The sequence below is a fragment of the Sciurus vulgaris genome (genome assembly GCF_902686455.1).
Source record: "Sciurus vulgaris genome assembly, chromosome: 10".
Classification (NCBI taxonomy): Eukaryota; Metazoa; Chordata; class Mammalia; order Rodentia; family Sciuridae; genus Sciurus; species Sciurus vulgaris.
The window spans coordinates 112,535,147-112,547,353 of record NC_136470.1 but is presented as its reverse complement, the minus strand read 5'-3'; the positions used below and the strand labels follow the sequence as shown (position 1 = coordinate 112,547,353).

General features: G+C 35.0%; 1 protein-coding gene and 1 pseudogene across 3 annotated transcripts in view; both read left to right on the top strand.

Moving 5' to 3' along the window:
* The window catches only part of PPM1L (protein phosphatase, Mg2+/Mn2+ dependent 1L), a 335,120-nt gene that overhangs the window by 46,786 nt on the left and 276,127 nt on the right, over window positions 1–12,207 (top strand). The window lies entirely within an intron of this gene.
* LOC306670423 (eukaryotic translation initiation factor 1-like) overlaps window positions 1,989–12,207 on the top strand; it is a 32,301-nt pseudogene continuing 22,082 nt past the window's right edge. The window contains exon 1 of the transcript in view: window positions 1,989–2,078. The product of the transcript in view is annotated as a eukaryotic translation initiation factor 1-like (transcript). The remainder of the gene's footprint in view (window positions 2,079–12,207) is intronic.

Here is a 12,207-nt window from a genome sequence, read left to right as displayed (position 1 = left end):
ACTTAGAAATTAGGCAGGCTTTTAAAACTATTATTTGTAAAAGTATTTTACCAGGGTAAGATTGAGCACAGTTTTCTGCAAATGTGTTATATGTAAATAAATTGGGGAAGGCAAACTGGCATGGCAGAGAAGTAGCTAGTCTAGCAGGCCAAGCAACTTCTTGTGAACTCTCTGCTAGTGCGGAATGTCACATTTGGGAGCACAGACTTCATAAAGTAGAGGGACATGAGGGAGAGCTTATGGTATAGTGCACATCTTCTGAGGGGAAGATGTTTTACTGTCATGAAAACTTGCTGAGAGTTACATTACTCATTAATGCTCCGTGCATTTGGGTTTTTATTTTGGAGCTGGGACAGAGTGATAAAAGTGAAGCTGCAGTTAGGATACAAGGATCAAGATACCAGCCCTAACTGAGTTACTTAAGGGTCAGCATTTAGTTTTGTATAGAACAGTTTTCATATTTTCCCATCCATGGTAGTCTCAAAGCATGTATATTAAGCATTATGTTAGTTAGGTTTAAGCTAACTAACATCTGTTAGTTAGTCACTGAGTGACATCCCCATCCTTTTTAAAGTTTTTATTTTGAGATAACATTTCATTAAGTTGACTAGGCTAGCCTTAAATTTGCTTGTAATCCTCCTGCCTCACTCTCTCCAGTAGCTAGAATTTCAGGCCTATGTCATCATGCCTAGTAAGTCATGTCACTTTTGCCATTGAACTATCTATTAAATCTCTCCCAACCTCTGTTTCCTCATCTATAAATCATAAATAGGGATTATAATAAATACCTTGCAGAGGTTTTTGAGAATTTAATGAGATAATATATCCAAATAACTTGGAGTATAATTATGATAAATTTTTAAATGTCTGTTCAATTTTCAGTATCCCCCTACATTTTTCTTAATGAATTCAATCCTCTTTTTCTCAATAGCTTGCATATTAGTCTTAGTGTTAGCATGCACTTGAATTATAGTCACTAATATTACTAATAATATATACTACTCTTTAGGGGAGAATGAGCTTGAAAGTCTTATCATTTTTTTTTTCCTTTGGTGCTGGGGATTAAACCCAGGGCCTCCTGCATGCTATGCAAACACTCCATCACTATTAAGCCCTGAAAGCTTAATATAGTGAAAAATATATAATTACAACTTTTAAGTGGATGAAAAGTCAAGGTGAGGCCAAATACACATAACTCATTTTTTTACATTAGCTAAAGAGAGGTATTTAAAGTAATATGCACATATAATTAACTTTAATTATTTTCCTTAGTGCTTTTTAGTTTGTGGTAATTCTCCTTTGGATACTGTGAAATAATATGAAAAGTTATGATCAAATAACAAATTTGTCCTGAACAATACACATATTTAATGGTAGCTTAGAATTAAGATACTTTTTTTTTTTTTTTTTTTATTGTATTGGGGATTGAACTCAGGGGCGCTGAGCCATATCCCCAGCCCTGTTTTGTATTTTATTTAGGGTCAGGGTCTGAAGTTCTTAGTGCCTTGTTGTTGCTGAGGCTGGCTTTGAACTCTTGATCTTTCTGTCTCAGCTCTGTTTTTGGGCACAATACCTTTATATATTTTTTTAATGTGGTGCTGAGAATTGACCCTAGTGCCTCTCACACATGCTAGTCAAGTGCTCTACCACGAGCCACAGCCCAGACCCTCAGCTCTATTTTTAAAAATAGATTTTTATAGTTACTCAGAAAGCTAAGGCAGGAGGGTCACAAATTTGAGGCCAGCCTTGGCAATTTAGTGACATCCTGTCTCAAAATTTAAAAAATGAAAAGAACTGGGGAAGGAGCTTAGTGGTAGAGCTCCTGGGTTTAATCTCTGGTATCAACTAACAAAACCAACCAACTAACCAACCAAACCAAAACACCAACAAACTTTAAATTTTAGAATAGTTATAGATTTGCAGAGAAGTTGTAAGAATGGTATAAAGAGTTCCCAAAAATCTCACTTGCAGTCATCACGACCCGCGTGATGTTTACTCAGTTTTTCCGAACTAGTGTTGTGAGTCGGATTAGAAATATTAAAGGTATGAGAAATTTAAGAAATAGACAAGACATGGAGGTAAGTAAAGCAGTGGGGTCCGAAGGGGACCAAGTCTGATGGAGACTTGATCTAACACAAAATGGAGCTCAGGTGCTTTATTTAAATGGGTGGGAACACCAATGGAATTCAGTGTGAAGACCTTCCTGAGGAAAACAGGAAAAAGATGGCAACAACTTGGTTGGGGCTTAGCCTGTTATGCCCACCTCCTCTTACTTCAGGGAAGCTGGGATTTGAAGTCAGGACTTTTTGAAGACAACTTTTTGTTGTCACGGTGAGTTCCATGACAACAGAACTTGCCATATCAACAGGAATCACCATGCAAATGTTCCCTGGACACCCTCACACCATAGTCTTCCCAAAAGCAGAGTTTCACGGTCCAAGGTTTCACATAGTTCAAAGCAATGATTTATTAATTGCCTACCACACCCAGTTTTCCCTGTTTTAATAATATCTTACATTACTATATTTGTCAAAATTAATGAACCATTGTTGTTACATTATTGTTAACTAAAGTCCATATTTGTAATTCTTCCGTAAGGTACCTAGTATTGGTGCAGTCTTCACAGGTTGAGGATACAGTCCTTCAAAAGATTCTTATTTCAGACACCAGCTGCAAATTCTGGGGTTCTCAGATGATCTATGTTTCTGATAGGGGTTTCTACTAATCTTTGGTTCATTAATACGCTATAATAACTCATAGAAAGTAGAAAATGCTGTAGTTATGATTGCAGTTTTATATAAAGGGTACAAATCAGACTAGTCAATTAAGAACACCATAGAATGAGTCTGGGAAAACCTCATGCAGAGCTTCTGTGTCCTCAGTATGCATCAACCTCCTGACACACTGATACATGACACTAACTAGGAAAGCTCATTGTAGACTATGTCTCAGTTTAGGCTTGTCTGATGTTTTTCTCAGTATTAGAATGAGGGTGAGTATTTTTTGTTGTTGAGGATGATCACAGAGTTAAGATGCCATTCTTATCACATCATATCAAGGGTACATAGACAACATGACTTGATGTTAATCATCATCTAACTGAGGTGGGTTTGTCAGGTTTCTCCAGTGTAGAGTTAGCCCTACTCTCTACTCCCTTTCATACTGCATTGTTTAAAATGAAGTCACTATTTGTAATCCACACTTAAGGAGTGGGGAGTTATGTTCTTCCTCCTTGAAGATTTAGTAAGATAGTTATTTTTGATAGGAAGAAAAAGAAATGATTACAAATTTGTAAGTAAAAATAAAATTTGTAAGTCATTTAGAATGTTAGAAAAATGAAATAAAATATTTGAAAGTTTTAAATATGAGAAAAATGGAATACTAGAGCTAGATGGGACCTTTCTTCATATGAGCAAATTGGAAGGGGTCATACAGTTAGAGGTAGGTAGTGTTCACTCTTAGGGAAAAGGACTTTGATAATTAAAGATCTGCATCTGTACTTAGAGAGGTCTCAAGTTGTTATGATCTGTAGCACATGAAGTAAATTATGGTAACCCTCTTGAATAAAAAAAACACCCTGCCCTCAGGCTTTCTGATATTTTGTGATAGGAAATACAGTGAGACCTGCTCCTTTCTTTGTAAAGTGGTATACATATTTTTAAATTTTAGCTCAGTAAAGTGATATGCATCTTGATATCCATGAGATTTAATTCTTCCATGGATTGACATTTAGAAGTTGAATTTTAGAGGTTTTGTTATTATCAGGACAGATTCAACTTTTTGGCATATGGGAGGATTAAACATATGTATGTATGTATATATTTATGTATATATTTAGTGTATTCAGGTTCTACGGTCTGTGTAAGTAGTTGTCAAATTACTTGTAGAACTATTTAGGGAAATGATGATCATTATGTTATATCTGACGGTGAGTGGGAAAAAGTGCTTTGTGAGTTGGATTCCCCATTTCCAATAGATCTTCTCATGATTAAAGTCTAGCTTCCAGTTAAATGCAAATAACATAAAATTTTAGGTCAGAATATTCGCTGAAAAGCAGTTGGTCTGAGAGGAAAAGACATTGTTCACCTTGTAGTTTGATATGCATCTTTTTATTATTATTCCTTTAAGTGCTCCGAGCAGTAAGCAAGTATCATTTGTAACATCTAAAAACACTTTATCCCTTTTATCCTGATTATGAGTCATGAAGTTCTTAATGGATTTGTTAATCCAAACAACATCTTCTGAGGGCAAGATTATCTTCACTTTATGGAAGGAAGAAACCCAGGGAGTAATGGTGAAATGATCTGATTCGAGGCAGTGGCTGAACCTGGGAGATTAGTCTGGGTTTGCTTGACCCGGTCCATATCTGCTTGAAGAAAGTGAAAACTTCTTCAGTATTAGCTGAACCTCACCCTCATGTAGGGAATGAGACTTCCAGGGAGGAAGAAATGTTATTTATGAACTGAAAAAAATCATATGAAAAGGGGAAAGTACCACCTGTAGAGCAGTCTGTATGGGCTTACCTTTTCTTTAAAATTCTGATCCATCAGCAAGTGTTTTTTTTTTTTTTTTTTCTCAGTAATTTTTTTAACTCTATTATTTTTGAAAGGGATACTTTCCCTTATTTTAAGTAACTCTAGATTATGGTTTCTCAACCTTAACACTACTGGCATTTTGGGCTGGATAATTCTTTATTGTTGTGTAGTTGTTCTGTGCATTGTAGGACATTTAACAGCAACCCTGGCCTCTACCGCTGGATGGTAGTAGCAACTTTACCCCTCTAGGCTGTGGCAAACAAAACTTTCTCCAGACATGGTCAGTTGTTCTATAGAAGGCAAAATTGCCCCTTAATGAGAACCACTGCTCTAGGTTAGCAAAGCAACCCTCAGACCCCTGTTTTAATTATGCAAGCTGTAACTTGGTATTATTTTCTCTGATGGTGAGACAGAGGATGTTATTTGTGCCTTTTAAAAAAATCATGTTTCCAGATCTGGTTTACAATACAAAACGTTAATGAGTAACTTTACACAGCAAATTTATATTGACTCAATATTAAACAGTCCAAATTGCATTTACAGAATAAATATATTTCCATAGGTGAACTTAAACGATCTTCAGTAATGGCTTAGTTTTATTTTTGATTATCTTTTTACTTTTAGGAAACCTGGGAACTTTCCCTCACTTACTATGCGGAGCCTCACGGGACTTCCATAGCAGTCCTCTGAGGACTGCAGTTTTGCCTGTAGTTCTTTGATCTTGGAGTGGCTTTGCTAACACAGTGCTGAGTGCTAGTGATTTTAATTAGTAATTTCTCCAGAGAAAGATCGGATATGGCTGATCTCAGGGAAATACAGATTCCCTAAATCTGAATTTTAAATCCTTAAGTTTTCAAAGCAGAGAACCAACCAGCAACAAGGGACTTCCTTCACTGAACCTCCTTTCCTTAATTCAAAGCTGGTTTAGGAACACCTTAAGGAATGAATTTATACTACTTTCTCTAAACATTTTACATACACTGTAGACAAAAAAATATGGTGTTTGCTTAAATGCTCTTTTGTGAAAATGAAGGAAAGTGAGAGAACCTGAAAACATCTCCTTTTGGATTTATGAAGGAAAATAGTCTCTTTTACAGCTGGTATCTTTGGCCATCTCAGAGAAGCAGAGGAGCATGACTAGGTCATGAACTTTAGAGTTGGAAGGACTTGCATTTAAATTTGGATCTGCCCCTTTTATTATCTCTATGCCTCATCTGTAAAAGAGGTACAATGATACCCAGTTTATGCAAGTGTGGATGAAATGAGATAATGTCCTTTATCATGCGTTTAGTAGGAACTCAATAAAATTATAGTTCTTTTCATTCTCCCAGATTTTCTTACCCTTCACCTACTATAGCAAGTTAATTCCAAATACCGTGGATGATACAGAATAACAAAGGGACCTCATCTCCTAACACTTCCACATGCTCATTCTGCCTATCTTTTCTAATTGTTTCAGGTCTTGCATTTGCTGTTCCTTTTGCTTGGAATGCCCACATGAGGTACACCCACTCCTTTACTTCCTTTAGGTCTCTGCTTGTATGTCACCTATCAGAGACTTTCTCTGACCACTGTATTTAAAACAGGACTTGCTCTCTATTTTTGGTACTTGCGAATCACCCTCCTGTACTGTATTTTCCTCCATGCCACTCAGCATCTATTGGCCTATTATTTATTTGTGTGTTTTCTGTGTCCATCCAGTAGTATATGAACCTTATAAAGACAGGGACTCTGTTAATTACCATATCCTCCGTTTCTAGGACAGTATTTGGCCTGCATTTGGTACTCATGCTGAATCATGAGTAAATGAATATTATATCCTAGTCATGCCACATTTTCCTTAAGTGTTTCAGGAAAAAATTCATGTGTATTGATTTGAAAAGTAAATTGTCTCTTATTTTTATTTTCTCAGACCATTATTCAATTTAGAAAGGACTACTTTTAGTCTTTAGTATTTTATATTAAAACATGATTTCTTCTGAGGCTTTTTTCCTTTATATAGTTTCAATTTTAGAGAACTTTTAATTGCATCATTAACATTCCTGTCTGCAGGTCACTGTTGTGTGGTGGATTGGGAAAACAGAGAGACCTATGTTCTATTTATATCACTTCTTAGTGACCTTCAGCTAATTGTCAAAATCTTTAGTAATTTTTTAAAAATGGAGAAGTTGAAAATACATGATAGATCGAGACAAAATTTCTATTTTTTTAATTTATTCATTAGATATATTATCTTAATCTAAAATAGTATCAAGAAAGTTTTGCAGGGGGCTGGGTTGTGGTTCAGTGGTAGAGAGCTTGCCTGGCATGTGTGAGGCACCACATAAATCCTCAGCACCACATAAAAATAAATAACTAAAATAAAGGTATTCTGTCCATCTACAACTAAAAAATTTAAATTAAAAAAAAGAAGAATGTTTTCCAGCCAGATGCCAGTTGGTGTGGGGAAATCTTGTTCTTGTTTTTAATCTCTTTGGTTTCTCTGAAGGAATAGCATGTAGTATTTAAATAACCAGACTTGTGGTCATTTTAGTGATTCTAATCATAATCTTACTTGTCAGCCAGATGATTTGTCATTTGTCTTTAAAACTCTCATCTGAGATGCTGTTTTATTTCTGCCCTATTTGTTTCTTTTTCTTTTTCTTTCTTTCTTTCTTTCTTTTTTTGGTACTGGGGATTGAACTCAGGGGCAGTAGACCACTGAGCCTCATCCCCAGCCCTATTGTGTATTTTGAGACAGGGCTCACTGAGTTGCTTAGCACCTCGCTTTTTCTGAGTCTTGTTTTGAACTCTCGATCCTCCTGCCCCAGCCTCCGGAGATGCTGGGATTACAGGCATGTGCCACTGAGCCAGGTCCCCCTATTTGGTTCTATTTTTTTATTCCGCAGCTATATTCCCTTGGAGTTAAAAGTATAAGTCAGGCAGGGTGGCTCCCACCTGAAATCCCAGCAGCTGGAGAGGCTGATATAGGAGGATTGTGAGTTAAAAGCCAGCCTCAGCAACTTAGCAATATCCTGTCTCAGAGTAAAAAAAATTAAAAAAATAAAAAAAAAAAAAAACAAAAAACATGGACTGCGGATGTAGCACAGTGGGTAAGCCCTTGATACCAAAAAAAAAAAAAAAAAAAAGGTACTGGCAAGTCTGGTATCCATGTAATTTTACATCTTTTTTTTTTTTTGTGCTCGGGATCGAACCCAGGGCCTTGTGCTTACAAGGCAGGCACTCTACCGACTGAGCTATCTCCCCAGCCCCAATTTTACACCTTTGACAACTTCTGTATTTTCTTTATGTGAGAAACAATGGTTTGCAGTTCAAACATTTTAAACAAATTTGATAAGATAGGTTTTTAAAAAAAATGAGTCAGTTTACATTATGTGCTTTATTATATAAGACCGCATAAAGTATTCATTTTATATTTATTACATTATATAAAATCTGTTCAGATTTTATGTTTTGCTATAGGTAAATTTTCACAATATATTTAAGAAAGCACAGAAATATAAATAGGTCTATTTTCAATTTGAGAATGATGGGATTTACTGATATGTTTACCAGTGAGCATAAGGCAGTTTTGGGGTCCTTTCAGTAATAACGAAAGAAAAAGTGAAAATATTTCCCATTTTATTTACTAGGTTATCTACTGTCCCTGCTTAAACTATTCCAAACATTGGTGACTTTTAGAGTCAAACTCAACTTTTTTATTAGTTTATTTTAGTTATACATTATCTTAGGGTTCATTTTGACATAATTATATAAGCATGGAATATAATTTGCTGTAATTCAGTCCCTAGTACTTTTCCTTTTCCTTTAATGATCTTTCTTCTATTTATTTATAGTTTTTTTTTTTAATTAGTACCTTATGGATATTCATGAAGGGGAGATTCACTGAGGTATATTAATATATACACACAGATTTCATTCCACCCTTCTTCCCTTTTCCTGTCCCTTCTCCTTCCCGCTCAGTCTCTTTCCTCTTCTCCATTGATCTCTCTTTTATTTTCATGAAAGTCCTTCCCCTCTTTTCTTTTTCTTATTTTGGTCTAGCTTCTACACATCAGAGTAAACATTGGATCTTTGACTTTCTGGGTCTAACTTAATTCCACTTAGCATGATCATCTCCTCTTCCATCTAGTTACCAGCATATGCTGTAATTTCATTCTTCTTTATGACTGAATAATACTCCATAGTGTATGTATAACCACATTTTCTTTATCCATTCATCTGCTGATGAGCACCTAGGTTGGTTCCACAGCTTGGCTGTTGTGAATTGTGCTGCTATGAACATTGGTGTGCTAGTCTTTTTTGTTTTTATTGTTAAGATTTAATCTGTATTTATGTTCTTTTCTCCTTGCCATTATGTCATTATAGCTTCATTTATCTTTGTGACTTATTTTTTTCCTTAAGTTAGATTTATTTTTAAATTCATACATAAAAATATAAAATTGTGCATATTATTGGAGTATCATGTAATGTTTCAATACATGTATATATTGTATAATATTTAAATCAGGTTAAACATGTTTAACTCCTCAAACTTTTGTCATTTCTTTACGATGAAAACACTTAACATCTTTTCTTCTAGCTATTTGAAATGTAGAGTTCATTATTATTATCTATAGTCACTCTACTGGCAATAGCACAACTGAAATGATATTTTTACTCCTTTCTAATTGTAGCTCAGTACCCAATGATCAACCTTTATCCATCCCTGCCTCCCCTAACCACCATTCTACTCTTGACTTCTTTGAGATCAAATGTTTTACATTTCACGAGTGAGATCTTGCAATACTTACCTTTCTGTGTGTAGCTTATTTCATTTAACATAATGATCTCCAGTTCTATTTACACTGTTCCAAATGACAGAATTTAATTTGTATTTATGGTTGTGTATTATTCCTTTGTATATATGTATCATATTTTCTTTATTTATTCCTTGGTTGATGAATGCTTAGGTTGTTTTCAAATGAATTGTACTGCGATGACCATGTTGAATGCAGTTGTTGCTTCTCATGCTGATTTAATTTCCTTTGTAACGTACCCACCAGTAGGTTAGATGGATCATGTGGTAGTTCTATTTTTAGTTTTTTCAGGGACCTCCATGCCATTTTCCATGGCTGTACTAATTTACATTCCCCCAGCTGTACAGGGGTTCCCTTTTTTCCATATCCTCACCTGTACTTGCTGTCTTCAGTCATTTTGATATTAGCCATTCTGACTGGGGTGAGTGAGATAATATCAATTTGTGATTTTGATTTGCATTTCACCAATACTTAGTGATGTTGAACTTTTTTTTTTCCATATGCCTGCTGCCATGTCTATATCCATTTAGGTCTATGACTGATTTTTAGATTTGGTTGTCTTTTTACTATTGAGTTTTTGCAGTTCCCTGGATATTAACCCTTTGTCAGGTGTATAGCTTGTAAATATTTTCCTCTTACTCTGTAGGTTGTATCTTCCTGATCGTTTTCTTTCCTGTGCAGAAGGGTTTTAGTTTGATATAATCCCAATTGCCTATTTTTTCTTTTTATTTCAGGCAAAATTCCTTGATAAAAAAATCCTCATCCAGACCATTGTCCTGAAGCATTTCCCCTGTTTTCTTCTTGTGGTTTCATAGCTTCAGGTCTTACGTTTAAGTGTTTAATACATTATGAGTTAATTTTGTAACTGATCTGGTTTCATCCTTCTTAACCCAGAACTTTTTATTGAAAAGACTCTTCTTTCTCCAGTGCATATTCTTAGCACCTTTGTCAAAAATATGTTGCTTGCAGATGCATGGGTTTACTTCTAGGCTCTCTATTCCATTCATTGGATTATGTGTTTATATTTGTCAATACTATTCTGTTTTTTCCCTCTTTCTTTCTCTTTTTGCACTGGGGATTGAACCTGGGGTGCTTTACCAGTAAGCTGTATCCCCAGACCTCTTTATTTTTTATTTTTATTTTTGAGACAGGGTCTCATTGAGTTGCTAAGGGTCTCACTAAGTTACTGAGGCAGGCCCTGAACTTGGCCATCCTCCTTCATCAGCCTCCCAAGTCACTGGGATTCCAGACATGTACCACCATGCCCAGCATCCTATTTTGATTAGTACGGCTTTGTATTTTGAAGTGAGGCCGTGGAATGCCTCCTGCTTTGTTCTTTTTACTCAAGATAACCTTGGTTGTTTGGTTATTTGGGGTTTTTAGTGGTTCCATACAAATTTTAGAATTGTTTTTCTAGTTGTGTAAAGAATGTTGTTGGTATTTTGATAGAGATTGAATTGAATACATTGCTTTGGATAGTATGGATATTTTAATAATAGTGATCCTTCCAATCCATGAACATGGGATGTCATTCTTTGTGTGTGTGTGTGTGTGTGTGTGTGTGTGTGTGTGTGTGACCACTTCAATTTCTTTTCTCAATGTCGTTTAGTTTTCATTGTAGATATCTTCCTCATTGGTTAAATTTATTACTGGGTTATTTATTTATTTATTGTAGTTATTATAAATGAGTTTGCTTTCTTGATTTCTAAGTCAGATAATTCACTTTTGATATTTTAAAAAACTACCAATTTTTATATGTTGATTTTGTATCCTGCAACTTTGCCAAGTTCATTTATTAATTCTAATAGTTTTGGCGAACTCTTGGGGGTTTTCTATGGATAAGATCATGTCATCTGCAACAGTAATAATTTCACTTTCTCTTTTCCAGTTTGGGTGCCCTTTATTTTTTTCTCTTGCTTGATTGTTTTGGTCAGGATATGTAGTACAAAGATGAATAGAAGTCCAAATGGGCATCCTTATTTTTTTTAGATCTCAGAGAAAAAGGTTTTCAGTTTTCCTCATTCAGTATTATTTTAGCTGTTGGCTTAGTATATGTGGCATTTATTACCTTGAGGCATGTTCCTTTTGTACTTAATTTGTTCAGTTTTTTATCATGAAGTATGTTGAATTTTTAAAAAGTTTTTTTAGTTGTAGATGGACACAATACCTTATTTTATTTATTTAGTTTTATGTGGTGCTGAGGATACAACCCAGTGCCTCATACGTGTGAGGCAAGTGCTCTACCACTGATCCACAACCCTAATCCCCAAGTATGTTGAACCTTATTAAATGCCTTTTCTGCATCTGTTTAGATGATCACATGATTTTGCCCATTATTTTATTGTTGTGTTGTTTTCTGATTTGCTTATGTTGAATCATCCCTGCATCCTTTGCATGAATTTCTGAACCATGGTGAATAATATTTTCAGTGTGCTATGGATGTGGTTTGTTAGTAGTTTTTTGAGGATTTTTGCATTTATGTTTATTCTTTTTTTTTTTTTTTTTTGTTATGTCCTTATCTTGTTTTGGTATCAGGTTAATACTGGACTTATAGAATATGTTTGGAAGAATTTCTTTCTCTTCTGTTTTTTTTTTTTTTAATAACAAGGTAATAACTTAAGGAGACTTGATAGTAGTTCTTCTCTAAATGCTTGGTAGAATTTATGCATGATGCTTTCTTGACCTGGGCTTTTCTTTGATGGGAGACTTTTCATTACTGTTTTAATCTCATTTTGTTATTGGTCTTTCTGGGTTTCTGTTTCTTCAATGATTCAATCTTCATAAGGTATATGTGTCTGGGAATTTGTCCTTTTATAGGTTATCAAATTTTTGGCATATAGTTATTCATAATAGTCTCTAATGATATTTTCTAT